Source organism: Sarcophilus harrisii, chromosome 4 (genome assembly GCF_902635505.1).
Source record: "Sarcophilus harrisii chromosome 4, mSarHar1.11, whole genome shotgun sequence".
Taxonomy (NCBI): Eukaryota; Metazoa; Chordata; class Mammalia; order Dasyuromorphia; family Dasyuridae; genus Sarcophilus; species Sarcophilus harrisii.
In genome coordinates, this window is record NC_045429.1 from 82,459,011 (window position 1) to 82,466,508 (window position 7,498).

The window sequence follows — 7,498 nt, forward strand, 5'->3', positions numbered from 1 at the left end:
ATAAAAATTTGAACAAACTGATTTTAGAAAAGTCTGGAAAGATTTACATGAATTGATGCTGAACAAAATAAGCAGAAACAGGGATACATTATGCACAATAACAGCAAGAATGTGTAATCATCAACTATGAGTCTTGATTCTCAGTGGTTCAGTAATCCAAAAAAATCCCAATAAACTGTGGATAGAAATGTCATTTGCATCCAGAAAAGGACTATTGGGACTGAATGTAAATCACCATATGCTATGTTGACATTTTTTCTCTTTTTTAAATCTTTCCCATCATTTTTCCCTTTTATTTTGCTTTTGCTCTCCCAACATGATTTATAAAGCAATTTGTAATAAAAATAAATATATTTAATAAAAAAGTGACATCAAAAACAAACACTAGAGAATATAGGAATAAATGGAATTTTCCTTAAAATGATCTGTAGCATATATTTAAAACCATCAGCAAGAACCATATGTAATGATGATACACTAGAGCCATTTCCAGTAAGATTAGGGGTGAAACAAATTTGTCCCCTATCAACATTTCTATTTATTATTGTATTAGAAATATTAGTGTTAGCAATAAGAAAAGAAAAAAGAAATTAAAGGATTTAGAGTAGGTAATTAGGGAACCAAATTACCATTCTTTGCAGAAGATATGATGGTATACTTAGAAAATCCTAGACAATCAACTAAAAAACTACCAGAGGCAATTAACAATTTAGTAAAATTGCAGAATACAAAATAAATCCACATAATAAATCATCAGCATGTCTCCATGTTACCAACAAAGTCTAGCAGCAAGATATACAAAGAGAAATTCCATTTCAAATAACTGTAGGTAGTACAAAATATTTGGGAGTCTACCTGCCAAGACCTAGTTGGGAATTACGTGAACACAATTACAAAACACTTCACACAAATAAAGTTAGATCTAATCAATTGGAAAAATATCAAGTGCTCATGGGTTGTCTGAGCTCATATAATAAAAATGACAATTCTACTTAAATAATCTATTGATTACTGCCTTACCTATTAAACTCCCAAGAAATTATTTTACAAGCTAAAAACATAACAAAGTTCATTTAGAAGAAGAAAGAGAATGAAAAAATGCAAATGAAAGTGGTCTAGCTGTACCAGACCTAACACAAAGATAAAATAGTCAATAACTAAAATAACATAATATTTCATAAACCCAATGATCCCAGATTCTGGGATAAGAACTCACTATTTAACAAAAATTGCTTGGAAAATTGAAAGTCAGAATGGCAGAAAATAGCCATTGATCCACACATAATACCCTATACCAAGATAAGATCAAAATGGGTTCATGATTTTATAAACAAATTAGAAGAAAGGACAGGCTTCCTTTTTAGATCTGTGGAAAAAGCAGGAATTTGTGGTCAAAAAAGAACTATAGTGCATATTATGGAATGCAAAATAGATAATTCAAATTATATTAAGTTAAGTTTTTGTACAAACAAAACCAAGGCAGACAAGTTTAGAAGGGAAGCAGTAAACTGGGGAAAAAGACAAAAACAAAAACAAAAAAACTTTTACATCCAAGGGTTCTGATAAAGGACTGATATCTAAAATATATAGAGAATTAACTCAAATTGGTAAGAATACAAGCCATTGTCCAACTGATAAGTGGTCAAAGGATATGAACAGATAGTTTTTAGATGAAGAAATTGAAACCATTTCTAGTCAAATGAAAAAATGCTTTAAATCACTATCGATTAGGGAACTTCAAATTAAGACAACTCTGAGGTACCACTACACATCTTTCAGATTGTCTAAGATGACAGGAAAAGTTAATGATGAAGTTGGAAGGGATGTGGAAAAACTGGAACACTAATATTTTGGTGTGGGAGTTGTGAACTGATCCAACTATTCTGGAGATCAATATGGAATTGTGATCAAAAGACTGTCAAAGTTTGCATACTCTTTGATCCAGCAGTGTCTTTACTGGGCCTGTATCCCAAAGAGATCATAAAAAAGGGGAAAGGACCCACATTTGCCTCCTGGATCTGGAAACTGAGTGGATGCCCATCAGTTGCAGGATGAGTAAATAAGTTAAGGTATTGAATGTTATGGAATATTATGTTATGTTATGTTCTATAAGAAATTATCAGCAGGATGAATTCAGAGAGACCTGGGGAAACTTACATGGACTGATGCTAGGTGAAATGAAGAGAACCAGGAGATCATTATACACACCAACAAGATTATCTGATGATCAATTCTAATGGACGTGGCTCTTTTCTACAATAAGATAAATCAAGCCAGTTCCAATGCTCTTGTGTTGAAGAGAGCCTTCTATATACCCAGAGAAAGAGGATATGGAAATTGAGCATAGTATTTTCACTTTTTTGTTGTTATTTTCTTGCATTTTGTGTTCTCTCATTTTTTTTTCCTTTTTGATCTGATTTCTCTTGACAAAGTGGAAATATGGATAGAATATTTGGACGTTTAACATATATCGGATTACTTGCCATGTAGGGGAAATTTTCAGAGGGAAGGGAGGAAGGAAAAAATTGGAATATAAGATTTTGCAAGGGTGAATGTTGAAAATTATCTATGTACATGTTTTGAAAATAAACAGCTTTTTAAATAAATGTACATGTTTAACAAAATATGGACTGCCTAGGAAGGTGGTACCTTCTCCCTTATCTGAACTCTTTAAGCACAAACAAATTATGAGTTGTCAATTTTGATATTGCAGTGATTCTACCATTATGGCACTTAGTTGGCACAGTGACCTTAATGTATGGAAAATATGAATTAAAATATATTATTAGACCATTATAAGCTTAGCCTTTTGTATCAGACAGATTGTTTAATATTTGTTTCAATTTTCTCATCTGTAAAATAAGAATATAGCACTTACCTCTCATGATTGTTGTGAAGATTAAATTAATAAATTTAAAGTATTTAGTATTTTGCCTTGATGTAGAGGACCTCAGATAGTGGGGGAATTCTGAGTAAGGTATAAGATCCTTCAGTCCGGAGGGAACCTGCTTATGCTGACAATGGCTGGTTTGGCTCCCCATCCCCCTTAAGGGCTCTCACCTTTCCTGAGAAGTCAAGGAGGGTGTGATACCTATGTTCTACTTGAAGCAAAGGATGCTTACAGTAAAGAGGAATTTACATATCTATAGCAGGAGGTTTATAGTTAACACATGCCCAGTGTGTTGTGGTAATGTAATGGTTCTCTTGTTGGCACATTGTCAGTGTCCTGTAGTGATGTAATCATACTAAGGTATTTTGGGGCTGAGAGGACTTGAAATAAAGGATTTCCATCTTTGACCATCCTCATGGGTCTCCTGCCTTCTTCACTCTTCCACTAAGATCAAGGACTTGAGCTTGTCCTGAGATCCTCCAGAGAGCTAGTACAGACATTATATTTTGGCACCCCAGCATGGGGGCTCCAGAAAACATAGTACATTTTGGCACCCAACTTGTCGCTCTAGAAAGCACACTTCACTTTCCATGCAGTAGGCACAATATAAAGAAATGTTATCATCATCATGATCATCATCATTATCATCATCCCTTAAATATAGGATATAATAGATGAATCCTAAAGTCCCTTCCTCATCTCAAAGTCTGTGATAGTGTGTGTGTGTGTGTGTGTGTGTGTGTGTATGTGTGTATTTTTCAGTAGTTCTTATATGTAAATTAGACATCTCTAACATGGTCTTGCTGAAACCCACTACAAGAGTAGTAAAAGTTTTAAATCCATGTATGTGTATTAATGGATTATTATTTCATAGTAACAAACAACTATGGTTCTGATCAGATTAATGTTTTTAATGCCATGTTAAACTAATTCCAGACCTTTCCAATTAAATAAAATGTCAAGATTTACTAACACAAATTTTATTACTACAATATCAAGGGATGTTGTGGGATTAATCTGTTATTTTCTTATTTATTTCCATGGAATGCCAAGTCATTATAAAAGTGAACAATTTACTTATATTCTGTTTGGATTCTTTTATTATTATTTTCACAGTTGCTAGTTACAATGACCATTGAGAGTTTTCCAAAACAGGTAAATAAGAAAATCTCAGTATAAAGGTTATTATGTTTGTATTGAAGGGATTGGGGAGACGAATAAACTGGTGTTTTATAAACAAAGAGAAGAGGTAAATAACATAAAGAACTATATGGCATGGCATTGATATTACTTTAGTGGTTTGAAGAAAACTTTTGAAACCAGAATTCTGAACTGTCATAAAGTATAGTTTCATTGTGCTTTCTGACTTCTTCCTTCCTTCCTTTGCATGGATTTGTCTCTTGAGTTTCTGGGTTGATTATTTTTATCATTTGGAGTGTCAATTTCTCTTTTGAGAAAGATTTAGGAGCATCAAGAGAAAGATCTTTTGAGCCCAAAATAGATTGACTCCTTTTAAATTTAATTTTATTTATAATTTATAAAGTGAATGCCATAAAAGTTAAAGCTTTCAGTTATTGCATTTACTTTTCTGCATTCAAACTGTGCTATAATTTGTTTCACAATTACAGGTCATACAGAGAGTATCAGCAGTTGGTGTTCTTTAAGAAGGTATGTGAAAGATACTATTTTGATTGGCATTGGCATAAGGACTTTTCATTCTGGGATTTATTAAAACTGATAGAATCACAATTCTTGAACGCCCTTGTTTGTTTCAATCCAAGCCAAATAAAAAAAAAATGTAAAAAAACGTTCCTAGATCATATTTTTCTCAATCAAATTTAATTTATTATTATTTTTTATTTATTATTATTATATATAAAATATATAAATAATTTATTATTTAAAGCTTTTTTATTTTCAAAACACATGCATACATAATTTTCAACGATTCACCCTCGCTAAACGTGTTCCTAATTTTTCTCTCTCCCTTTCCTCCACTCCTCCCCTAGATGGCAAGTAATTCAATATATATTAAACATGTACAGTTCTTCTATACATATTTCCACATTTATCATGCTGCACACACAAAAAAAATCAGATCAAACAGGAAAAAATGAGGAAAAAAAAACAAGCAAACCACGACAAACAATGAATATACTATGTTGTAATCCACACTCAATTCTCACAGCCCTTTCTCTGGCTCTCTCCATCACAAGACCATTGGAATCGGCATGAATCATCTTATTGTTGAAAAGAGTCACATCTATCAGAATTGTAAATCACATTTTATAAAACTCAGAAACAGTGGTTTGAATGTGGATCCTGGAAAAATTGAATATATAACATCTTTTAAGGAGCAGTGTGGAAGCCACTACATGCCTTAGGGATAATTGAATTAACAACAGCTGCTCTTGTAGCTCTTAGCCCATTGAGAATAAGCTGACAAGATAAATAGTCAAAAGATTTTTTACAGGCACTGAGTGCAGGACTCCATTGAGTTACCCAAGTGGGGATTTAGCTCATATACCTGGGTAGTCCAGCAGCAAGAGCTAGATAAATAAATTCCATTTAACATTATAATAAAGTAAAATACTTGGGGACATCGTAGAAACTCTACGAAAACAATTATAAGATTTTTTCACACAATTAAACCCAGGTCCAAATAATTGGAAAAATGCTAATTCCTCTTTAGTATAAAAATTTCAATTCTATCCAAATTAATTTATTCATTTCATTCAATACCAAATTAACAAAAATTACTTTATAGAGCTCGAAAAGATAATAAAATCTTTACCCGGAAAAACAAAAGGTAAAAAAATACGAAGTAAATTAAAGGAAAAAATGTAATGGAAAATTGGCTAACTATATCAGATTTTGAATTATATATTTTTTCTTTTTTATTATTATAGCCTTTTATTTACAAGATATATGCATGGGTAATTTTACAGGATTGACAATTGCAAAACCTTTTGTTCCAACTTTTCCACTCCTTCCCCTCACCCCAGATGGCAGGTTGACCAATACATGTTAAATATGTTAAAGTATAAATTAAATACAATATATGTATACATGTCCAAACAGTTATTTTGTTGTACAAAGAGAATCAGACTTTGAAATAGTGTACAATTAGCCTGTGAAGGAAATAAAAAATGCAGGTGGACAAAAATAGAGGGATTGGGAATTGAATTATATGTTAAATGGTATTTATTCACAACAGTCTTGTATTGTCTAAGAAACAGAGTAAATGATCAATGGAACAGATGAAGTACACAACAGAAAGTAGTAAATGAACATAGTAATCTATGGTTTGAGAAATTTAAAAATTCAAGCTTTTTAGACAAGAACTCAATATGTGGTGAGGAAAAAAAACTGTTGGGAAAACTGAAAAACAGTTTGATCAAAACTAGCTATTGACTAGCATCTAATAGTGTTTACTGAGATAAGGTCAAAATGGGTGGATGACTTAAACTTAAGGAGTGGTATCATAGGCAAATTAGGGGAACATGGAATAGTTTACCTGTCAGATCTGTTGAATTGAAGAATTTATGATCAAACAAAATAAAAAGAGCATTATTAAATGTAAAATTAATCAATTTGATTAAATTATTAAGTTTTTGCATAATGAAAGCAATGCAACTAAGATTAGAAGGGAAATAGAAAACCGGGATTTTTTTTTTTTTAAACAGCAAGCATCTCTAATAAAGACATTTCTCAAGTATACACTGAATAAAACTTGTAAGAATATAAATCATTCCTCAGTTGATAACTAGTCAAAAGATATGGACAGTTTTGAGAAAAAATGAAAGTTGTTTATAGAAATTTTAAAAATTATCTGATATTAAATTATGCTTACCTTTTTTATCCAGGAGATGCCACTATTAAGTTGTATTCATAAGAAAGGAAAAAAAAATGAAAAAAAAGTAAAAAGAAAAATATTTATTTATACATTAAATATTTATAAGTTATTTTATAGTGGTAAAATTAGAAATTTACGGGATGCCCAGCAATTAATGAATGGCTGAGCAAGTTGGGATATATAATTTTGATAGAACACTATTGTTCTATATGATATAAGGAGCAAGATGTTTTCAGAAAAACCTGGAAAGACTTCAATGAACTGATGCAAAATGAAGTGAGAACATTGTATACAGTAATAGCAATATAGTATGATGATCAATTCTTAATGACTTAGCTATTTTCAGTAATATACTGATTCAAGACAATTCCAAAACATTCATAATGAAATCCTATCCACCTCTAGTGAAGGGATAGAAATAATTCTACTTTCTCCCATATTTTTGTAGGTTTTTGGTTATATGTTTTATTTCACTACATGACTAATATATAACTATGTTTTACATGATTATCCATATATAACCTATATCAAATTGCTTACCATCTCAGAGAGGTAGGAGGGGAGGGAAGGAAGAAAAGAATTTGGAACTTGAAATTAAAAAGGAAACATTAGAATATTTTACTTGCAATTGGGTAAAAAATAACATTTTATTTAATAAAAAGATGTTATGTCAAAGGAAAAATAAAAGGAGGCGAAGGATAAAGAGGAAAAAGGGGATGAAGAGGAGAAAGAGGAGGAAGAAGAGAATACTT

General features: G+C 31.5%; 1 long non-coding RNA gene across 1 annotated transcript in view; it reads left to right on the forward strand.

The window, feature by feature from the left end:
* Window positions 1-4,665, forward strand: part of LOC116419080 — a 71,278-nt gene extending 66,613 nt beyond the window's left edge. The window contains exon 4 of the long non-coding RNA XR_004229312.1: window positions 4,519-4,665. This is a non-coding gene — a long non-coding RNA (uncharacterized LOC116419080). The remainder of the gene's footprint in view (window positions 1-4,518) is intronic.
* The last annotated feature ends 2,833 nt before the right edge of the window (window positions 4,666-7,498 follow it).